The sequence below is a fragment of the Macaca fascicularis genome, chromosome 6, assembly GCF_037993035.2.
Source record: "Macaca fascicularis isolate 582-1 chromosome 6, T2T-MFA8v1.1".
NCBI classification, from domain to species: domain Eukaryota; kingdom Metazoa; phylum Chordata; class Mammalia; order Primates; family Cercopithecidae; genus Macaca; species Macaca fascicularis.
Window position 1 is genome coordinate 162,125,868 of NC_088380.1, and position 11,160 is coordinate 162,137,027.

Consider the following 11,160-nt stretch of genomic DNA (forward strand, 5'->3'; position numbering starts at 1 on the left):
TGTGTAGATTAGTTAATCTGAAAGCCTCCTATTATAAAACATGTAGAATTGCTGGAGAAAATATAACAATACTTAAATGACCTATTTAAATAAATAGTTGCCCTGGCAAGAACGTAAGGAAAATCCCTAGGAGCCAGAAATGAAGAGGATGTTGAAACAGTGAACGTCGAGCAGAAGTGTTGACTGCTCTGAGGGTAGAGCTGGAGATGGGGATTTCTGGTCTCTGTAACCATGGGGCTTAGATGTTAATATCTATGTGATGTTGAAGATGAGGTATACCCTAGGTGAGGTGTGGGATCTCACACTCTGAATCAAGTTGGATTTCAGTGAGTAGGTGGACTAGGAAAAATGTTCACACATTGTCAAAGTGGGTCAGCAAGGCAGTTCTTCCCTCTCTAAGCACTGACTGAAAAATAAAATCAAGTAAAAAGTTCTGAATGGGATATCATAATCACTGGCCTACTCCATTGAAGTGGAGATTTGAATGTAAATGACCCAAATGATCTAGGAATTATGCCTTAAAGTCATCCTGAGCTGGTAATACTTTGGGAATACCCAACAGAAGCAATTGTAAAACTTCTTTGAAACGAGGCACCTAAAATCTAGATTAAACATTATTCTCACTGACAAAACCCAAAATATAAAGTTTTATATAAAATTATACATATTTATTTAAATTTACTACAAACTACAAAATAGATGAAGACAAAGAAAATCCAACACAAGAAAGAGCAGAAACACAAATGAGCGAATTCAGATCTTAAAGCACTTTAAACAATAGGATTATCAAATGAAGACTACAAAATAAGCATGTTGTGAGGAAGAAAATCTTAATCTTAATGCAGAAGAAGCAGTCAAATTTCAATATCTATTCATGAGCAAATTTTAGCAAACTAGAAATGGATTAAGGGAATAGCCTCTACCGATAAAGGGAATACAATAAACATCATACTTAATGGTACCATGTTGAACTAACTCTTTCCTTCTGAGATTGGGAGTAAGTAGGGATGTCCTTTAAATTCTATTAAAAATATATTGAAGAAACTAGCCAGCTAAATATAGCATGAAAAATAACAAAAGCATAAAGTTTAGATATTCTTATTTATAGGGTCTATGATTGGGTATGAAGAAAATATAAAAGAATCTGCAAGTGATTTATTAGGTGTGTTGTATAATTTGGCAAGGTTATCGGATACAGGGTTGACAGCCAAAAATCAATTGCATATCTATCAGTCAGCAACAAAAAAATAGGAAGTAAAATAAAGAAATATACTATTTAAAATTATATGAAAAGGTCATATATTCAGGCATAAATCTAACTGAAGAGCAAATCCTCTGTCCAGAGAGATACTAAATATTATTGAAAGAACAGCTACACAGGGAAATATACCATGTTCATAGATTGAAAGACTAAATATTGGTAAGATATTAATATTCCTCAAATTGATATATCAAAACTAAGCATGCCCAGTAAAAATCTTAGCAGGCTTAATATCTATATCTATTATATCTATGTCTATGAATGTGTATGTATTTTAAAACAATCAAAATTACAGAAAATTAGAAACATATTCAAAGAAATTTTTTCCTTAACTTTGAGAGCAAGTTGCTGACCTAATGCCTTACTAGTACCAAATAGTTTGTCTACTTCCTACAAAGACATTTTCCTTAATTACTACCGAAACAGAAACCCTATATTGCCTATATAATTCTCAGACCTCATTTAAGTTTCACCTCATTTAAGTTGTCTCAATTATGTCTTTCATAGACAATGATCTCTTTAGAATCAGACTTAGTTGTCATTTGTCTTTAGTATTCTTCAGTACGAAGCATTTCCTAGTTTCCTTGTCTTTCATGACCTTGACACTTTTGAAGGTTACAGGTCAATTATTTTGTATAATGTCTCTCAAGCCAGATTTGCGTGGTGTTTCCTCACAATTAGATTCAGAGTGTACATCTTTTAGAGGAGTAAGACAGAAGTTATGCTGGATTCTTAATGAATCCTATCAGATGCTGCACACTTTCAGTTTGTCCTATTATCAGTAATGATCTCTTTGATTGCTTGATTAAGGTAGTATCTGGCCAAGCTCCTTCACTATAAATTTACTGTTTTCCCCTTTGTAATTAATAAGTATTTTGTGGGAAGGTACTTTGGAAATATGTAAATATCAAATGGTTTTCTATTTCATCCAATAGGCTGTATTCTACTTTTGTCATTGTTTATTTTGATGTTCAGATTGTCCCCAATTTGGCCAGTGGAAGCTCGTTCAAGCTGACTTGACGTGCTCTCATTACTCTTTGAGCACTTTCTTCCTTTGTGGCACAAAAGATGTTCCAGGTCCATCTTGTACATTCTGTCTTTTCCCAGGAATTTGTCATCTCTCCAAGGAGTTTTGGTTCCTTTTAGTGAAAAATGGAGTCAAGACCTAGACGCAACGTGTGCACATTGATATTAGAATATTAATTACTTTTAGGCTTTCTCAATGTACAAAAGGAATACATATATTTATATACACAAAATCTAACTGTGTATTTAAAAATCTGACCTTATACTAGTACCTTAAATTGCAGTCCAACACAACAGAACGCATTCTAGTTTTGTCCTTTTCTGTATATCTAATTCCCTACTCTGACAGTGAAAACCCTGGCTTCTATTATCTTTAGTATATTTACTTATTTAATCCTTAGCTCTTTATATCACCAATTCATGACATTCATTTCCTCCTTTTCCCCATATGGATGCCCTCATTACCCTGTGTTGGCTCTGAGGCCCCATGTCATACTGCCCTCACCCTCCATCTTCTTTATGGACTTCCAATCCACTTGCTTGGGCTCTCACATGCTTCTCTAAGCCACCAAAGCTAGCCTGCTTCACCCATTGTGGATACCTCTCTTGTTCTTTACCTAATGATTTAAGATGAAATTGTTTGGGAAGGGAAGGAGAAGTAGAAGAAGCAAGCACTGAAGAGTTTTCTGTGTGTTTGTTTTTTCAGGTATGGGGATTATCAAATAGATAATAAAATATATATGGAAATGCAATAGAATGGGAAGGGTGAAAATGATCTTGAAGATGAAAAAAGTTCTAGACGTTACTGAATATGAAGACGTATAAATATGACACTATGATGTTTGGGCAAGTATAGACAAAATTGTAATGAATAACTTTCCAAAACAGAAAACACCAGGCCCAGACGAGTTCACTGGTGAATTCTACCAAGCATTTAAGGAAGAAATTATACTAAATCTCTGTAATCTCTTTTAGAAGATAGAAGCAGAGGGGATGCTTCCTAACTCATTCTGTGATGCCAGCATTATCCTAACACCAAAACCAGATGAGATCATTATAAGGAAAGAAGACAAAAACCCAATAGTTCATGAACATAGGTGCAAAAATCCTCAATGAAATATCAGCAAATTGGGTATAACAATGCATAAAAAGAATTATACACCACTACCAAGTAGGATTTTTCCCCAGATATGCAAGGCTTGTTCAGCATTCAAAAATGAATTTATATAATCTATTACATCATCAGGCTAAAAAAGGAAAATACCACAATTAATAAATACAGAAAAAGCATTTGACAACATGCATTCATGACAAAGAAGATTCTCAGTAAATTAGAAATAGTGGGGAACTTCCTCAACTTGATAAAGAATATCTACAAAAATCCTACAGCTAATATCACACTTAATGGTGAAAAATTAGAAACTTTCCCACTGCCATCAGGGACAAGGCAAGGATCCCCCCACTCACCACTTCTTTTCAACATTGTACTGGAAGTCTTATCTAATGCAGTAAGACAAGAAAAGGAAATAAAAGATATAAGATTGAAAAGGAAAAATAAAGCTGTCTTTGTTCATAGATGACATGATTGTCTATGTAGTAAATCTGGAAAAAATTGACAAAAAACACTCCTGGAACTAATACATCATTATAGCAAGATTGTAGGATGCAAGATTAATACACAATAAACAATTGCTTTTCTATATGTCAGCAATGAACAAGTGGAATTTGAAATTAAAATCAATACTATTTATATTAGCACTTTAAAAATAAATACTTGGGTATAAACCTAACAAATTATGTACAATATCTACCTGAGAAAAACTACAAAACTCTATGGAAAGAAGAAAAAGGAGAGCTATTTCATGGTCATGGGTAGGAAGACACAATATTGTCAAGATGTCAGTTCTCGCCAACTTGATCTATAGATTCAACACAATCCCAATAAAAATCAAGCATGTTACCTTGTAGATATTGACAAACTGAATCTAAAGTTTATATAGAGAGGTGAAAGACCCACAATATTAAGAACAAAGTTGGAGGACTGATAGTATCTGACTTCAAGACTTTCTATAAAGTTGCAGTAATCATAACAGTGTGGCATTAGCCAAGAATAGATATACAGATCAATGGAACAGAATAGATGGACCAGAAATAGACCCACACAAATATAGTCAACTCTCCTCTGACAAGGGCACAAAGGCAATACTTGAGGAAAGATAGATTTTTCGATAAATGGTGCTGGAACAATTGGATATCTACATGCAAAAATAAATAAATCCAGGTTCAGACCTTATACCCTTTATACAAGTTACCTCAAAATGGATCATAGACTTATATGTAAACTCAAAACTTGTAGAAGATAATATAGGAGAAAACCTAGATGATCTTGGGTATGGTGGTGACTTTTTAGATACAAAACCGAGGCATAATTCATGAAAGAAAAAAACAATAAGCTGGACTTCATTAAAATTAACTTCTGCTTTATGAAAGACAATGTCAAGCGAATGAGAAGACAAGTCACAGATGGGAAGAAAATATTTGCAGATGATACATCTGTTAAAGCACTGTTATCCAAAATATACAAAGAACTCTTAAAACTCAATAAGAAAACAAACAATAAGAAACCATATTTGTCATATGGATAACTTTTTTGGTAAGGTGTCTTTTAAGGACAAAGATCTTAAAAGGCTAAAGGATAAAGACCTTTTAAGGATAAAGACCTTTTAAGGATAAAGACCTTAAAAGACACCTCACCAAAGAAGTTATTCACATGACAAATAAACAAATTAATAAATGCTCCACATAATGTGTTATAAGGGGGATGCAAATTAAAATAACAATGAGTTTTGAGGGAGCCAAGATGGCTGATTAGATGCAGTTGGGAAGAGTATCTCCCACTGACAGACCTGACCATCAAGAAGACCATCCCCCTTCAAGCACATCTTCTGAAGGAAGGCATTGAGAGTGGATAGAGAGAGAATGCAGATCCCAGGCTGGAGGGGGAGGAAGCTGGGAACACTGAATAGGACTCCTGAGTGCCAGGACTCCTTCCCATCCCCCAGCAACTCCTGAAGAAGGGGTGAGTTAAATAGGAGAGGAAAGGCCCACTGTCACTACAGGCCTCCAGAATCCCAGCTGCAGGAGAACGCATGACCCCCATGGACATTTGAGCTGGCAGAGTGAGCTGCTTGGAGAAGTGGCCAGGACATGACTCCAGCCTGTGTAGCATCCAGAGGGCTTGATGTCATAATAGCTTCAGTGGAGCAAGACTAGGGGTGCCCATTCTCCAAGGCTCACCACACTCCTTTAGGTAACTCTGGCATTTGTTAACTGTTGGATCTGGACAGAGAAGGGCTGTCTTGCCTGTCAGATGTGGCCAGGTTAATCTGAGTGCCCCCTTGTCCCCAGCCTCTTCCAGGGTCCCTCACTGGCCATGCTCATTCGTAGTGCAGATTTGGATCCCCAACTGGGGTACTTCCTGGTGGTTGCTGACATAGCTCCTTCACTGGTAGACCCTGCCTAACCATTGGAGAGATACAACAGATGGGTTCCTGCTGATGTGTACCCACCAGCAGCCTCCCTCCACCATTTTACTGATGAGCCCCACTTGCAGGATATCCTCACTGCTTTGCTGGTATATGGATGCATGCAGATCTCACCACCCTACTGCTAGCAGCACATGCATGTGTGTGTGTGTATTTGGACCTTACCATACTGCCTCCTAGCCATTGTTGTGTGTGCGTGAATGCAGACCTCAATGCCACCACCCCAACAAAGCACTTTTGCTAGCAACCCTTTCAGAGTGTTGTTGCCAGAGACTGGGAACATGTTGATCCTTCCAGCACAGCAAGTGCTTCATCTAAAGGGGCCAGAAAATAAAGCAGTGGGCTTGGGTCCAGCCCCCTAGAGTTACAGCATGCAGTGCTGAGGTGAGCCAGGGCCCCCTGAAATCATTCAGAAACAAAGCCAGTTGACTGAACCCAACTTATACCACAGTCAAACCCTCAAGAGCATCAAATGTGAAGGCAAAAAGCCCCACCCAAAAGACAGCAACTTCAAAGAGTAAAAGAACACAGCCCACACAGATGAGAAAGAACCAGTGCAAGAACTCTGACAACTCAAAAAGCCAGAATGTTTTCTAACCTCCAGATGACTATAGTAGTTCCCCAGCAATGGTTCTTGACTAGGCTGAAGTAGTTGAATGACAGACTTAGAATTCAGAATCTGGATGACAATGAAGATCATCAAGATTCAGGAGAAAGTTGAAATCCAATCCAAGGAATCTAAGGAATCCAGTGAAATGATACAAGAGATGAAAGATGAAATGGCCATTTTGAGAAAGAAGAAAACTGATGTGATAGAGCTGAAAAACTCACTACAAGAATTTATAATATGATTGGAAATGTTAACAACAGAATAGAGCAAGCTGAGGAAAGAATCTCAGAACTTGAAGACTGGTTCTTTGAATCAACTCAATCAGACAAAAATAAAGAAAAAAGAATAAAGAGTGAACAAAACCTGTGAGAAATACAGGATTATCTGAAGAGACCAAATCCATGATTTATTGGCATCCACGAAAGAGAGGGAGAGAGGGCTTGGTGCGGTGACTCACACCTGTAATCCCAGCACTTTGGGAGGCTGAGGCAGGCAGATCATGAGGTCAAGAGATTGAGACCATTCTGGCCAACATAGTGAAACTTCATCTCTACTAAAAATACAAAAATTAGCTGGACGTGGTGGCACGTGCCTTAGTCCCAGCTACTCGGGAGGCTGAGGCAGAAGCATCGCTTGAACCCAGGAAGTAGAGGTTGCAGTGAGCTGAGATTGTTCCACTGCACTCCAGTCTGGCAATAGAACAAGACTGCATCTCAAATAAATACATACATACATACATAAATAGAGGGAGAGGGAGCAAGCAACTTGGAAGACATTTTTGAAGATACTGCCCATGAAAATTTCTCCAACCTCACTAGGGAGGTCAACATTCAAATTCAGAAAATTCAGAGAACTTCATTGAGATACTATACAAGATAACTATCCACAGACGTATAGTTATCAGATTCTTCAAGCTCAATGCAAAAGAAAATATATTAAAGGCAAGTAGTGAAAAGGGGAATGTTATTTGCAAAGGGACCCCATCAGGCTAATAGCAGACCTGTCAGCAGAAACCCTGCAAGTCAGAAGAGTTTGGGGGCCTATATTCAGCATCCTTAAAGAAAAGAAATTACAACCAAGAATTTTGTAACTGGTCAAACTAAACTTCATAAGCAAATGAGAAATAAAATCCTTTCCAGACAAGCAAATGCTAAGGGAGTTTATAAGACCTGCCTTACAAGAGTCCCTTAAGGGAGGGCTAAAAATGGAAAGAAAACACCATCATCAGCCATCACAAAAACACAAGTACATAGACCATTGAAACTATAAAGCAACTACACAGTAAAGTCTAGATAGCAACCACCTAACAATGTGATGACAGGATCAAATCCACATATATCAGTACTGACCTTGAATGTAAACGGGCTAAGTGCCCCACTTAAAAGGCACAGAGTGGCAAGCTCAATAAAGAAGCAAAACCCAATTGAATGCTGTCTTGAGGAAACCTATTTCATATGCAATGACACCCATAGGCTCAAAGAAAAGGGATGAAGAAAAACGTATTCTAATTTCAGATAAACCAGACTTCATACCAAGAAAGATCAAAAAGCACAAAGAAGAGTGCTACATAATGATAAAGGGTTCAACTCAACAAAAAAACTTGACTATCCTAAATATATACGGACCTAACACTGGAACACCCAGATTCATAAAACAAGTTCTTAGAGTCCTATGAAGAAGCTTTGACAACCACATAATAATAATGGGAAACTTCAACACTCCACTGACAGTGTGGCAGTCATCAAGGCAGAAAACTAACAAAAATATTTGGGACCTAAACTTGACCCTTGACCAAATGGACCTAACGGCCATTTACAGTACACTCCACCTAACAACAACAGAATATATATTCTTCTCATCTGCACATAGCACATACTCTAAAATAGACAACATGGTCAGTCATAAAGCAATTCTGAATAAATTTTTAAAAAACACAAAATTATGCCAACCACACTCTTGCACCACTAAGTAATAAAAACAGAAATCAATACTAAGAAGGTTTCTCAAAATCATACAATTTACATGGAAATTAAGCAATCTACTTCTGAATGACTTTTGGTTAAACAGTGAAATTAAGGCAGAAATCAAGTAATTCTTTGAAATTAATGAAAACAAAGATACAATATACCAAAATCTCTGGGACACAGCTAATGCTGTGTTAAGAGGAAACTATAGTACTAAACACCCACATCAAAAAGTTAGAAAACTCACAAATTAACAACCCAACATCACACCTAGAGGAATTAGAAAAACAAGAGCAAACCAACCCTGAAGCTATAAGAAGAAAAGAAAGAACGAAAGTCAGAGCTAAACTGAACAAAATAGATGCAAAACACCATACAAGAGAAACAGAACTAAAAGTTGGTTCTTTGACAGAATAATTAAGATTAATAGACTGATAGTTAGATTAATGAAGAAAAAAAGAGAATACCCAAATAAACACAATCAAAAGTGACAAAGGGAATGTTACCACTTACCCCAGAGAAATACAAAAAACCCTCAGAAACTATTATATCTCTATGCACACAAAATAGAAAACCTACAAGAAATGGATGTTCCTGGAAACATGCAACCTCCCAAGATTGAAACAGGAAGAAATTGAAATCCTGTACATACCAATAACAAGTTTTGAAATTGAATCAGTAATAAAAAGCCTACCAACCAGAAAAAGGCCAGGACCAGATGGATTCACAGCCAAATTCCAACAGGCATATAAAGAGCTGGTATGTGCAGGTTCTAACTTATAAGTGGGAGTTAAATGATGAGAGCATGTGGACACAAAGAAGAGAAAAACAGACACTGGAGCATACCTGAGGGTGAAGGGTGAGAGGAGAGAGAAGATCAGAAGAAATAACTATTGGATACTAGGCCTAGTACTTGGATGATGAAATAACCTGTACATCAAACCCCTGTGACATGAATTTACAAACCTGCACATGTACCCCTGAAACTAAAAGTTAAAAGAAAAAGAACCGGTATGAATCTTACTGAAACTATTCCAAAAAAATTGGGGAGGAGGGACCCCTCCCTAACTTATTCCAAGAGGCTAGCATCATTTTGACACCAAAACCTGGCTGAGAAACAATGAAGAAAGAAAATTTTAGGTCAATATCCCTGATGAACAAAAATGCAAAAATCCTCAACAAAATACTAGCTAACTGAATCCTGCAGCACACCATAAAGCTAATCCATCATGATCAAGCAGGCTTTATTCCTGGGATGCAAGGTTGGTTCAATATAAGCAAATCAAGAAATGCAATTTATCATATAAATAGAACTAAAAACAAAAACCACATGAATATTTCAGCAGACACAGCAAAGGCTTTTGAAAAAATTTAACATCCCTTTATGATAAAAACCCTCAACAAACTAGGCATCAAAGGAACATACCACAAAATAATGAGAGCAATCTATGACAAACCCACAGCCAACATCATGCTGAGTGGACAAAAGCTGAAAGCATTCCCTTTGAGAACTGGAGCAAGATGACGACACCCACTCTCACCATTCCTATTCAACACAGTACTGGAAGTCCTAGCCAGAGCAATCAGGCAAGAGAAAGAAATAAAAGACTTCCAAATAGAAAGAAAGGAAATCAAACTATCTCTCTTTTCAGACAATATGATTTTATACCTAGAAAACTCTAGCATCTCTGCCCAAAGGCTCCTAGAACAAATGAACAACTTCAACGAAGTTTCAGGATACAACATCAATGAACAAAAGTCAGTAACATTTCTATATTATAATAATGTCTAAGCTGAGAGCCAAATCAAGAACACAAGTTTGATCTCATGATCAAACTTGAATAGATGAGGAGTTTCTTCTTACAGTGGGCCAAAAAACTGGTTTCTTGAGATGGAAGCTACTCCAGGTGAAGATGCTGTGAACATTGTTGAAATGACAACAAAGGACTTGGAATCGTCCATAAACTTAGTTGATAAAGCAGTGGCAGAGTTTGAGAGGATTGACTCCAATTTTGAAAGAAGTTCTACTGTAGGTAAAATGCTATCAAATAGCATTACATGCTACAGTAGAATTTTTTTGTGAAAGGAAAAAGAAGAAACTCCTCATCTCTTCAAGTTTGATCATGAGATTGCAGCAATTCAGTCACATCTTCAAGATGTACTTCTAGTTCTGTTACAGTTTCTACCACATCTGCAATTACTTTTTGCACTGAAGTTTTGAACTACTAAAAGTCATCCATGGAGGGTTGGAATCAACTACTTTTAAACTCCTATTTATGTTGTCAATTTGACCTCCTCCTGTGAATCATAAATATTCTTCATAGCATCTAGAATTGTGAATCCTTTCCAGATGGTTTTAGATTTACTTTGCCTAGATCTATCAGAGGAATCACTATCTATGGCAGCTATAGCCTTATGAAATATTTTTCTTAAGATGTGAAAGTAAAAATGACTCTTTGGTCCATGGGCTGCAGAATGGATGTTTTGTTAGCAGGCATGAAAACATTTATCTGCTTCCCTCAGAGCTCTTGGGTGATCAGGTGCATTATCAACGAGCAGTAATATTTTGCAAGAAATCTTTTTATTTTCTGAGCAATAGTTCTCAATAGTGAGCTTAAAAGAGTCAGTAAACGATTCTGTAAAGAGAGGTGCTATGATCTAACCTCTGTTGTTCTGTTTAGGATATATATATATATTTTTAAAGATGGAGTTTTGCTTTGTCACCCAGGCTGGAGTGCAGTGGCATGATCTTAG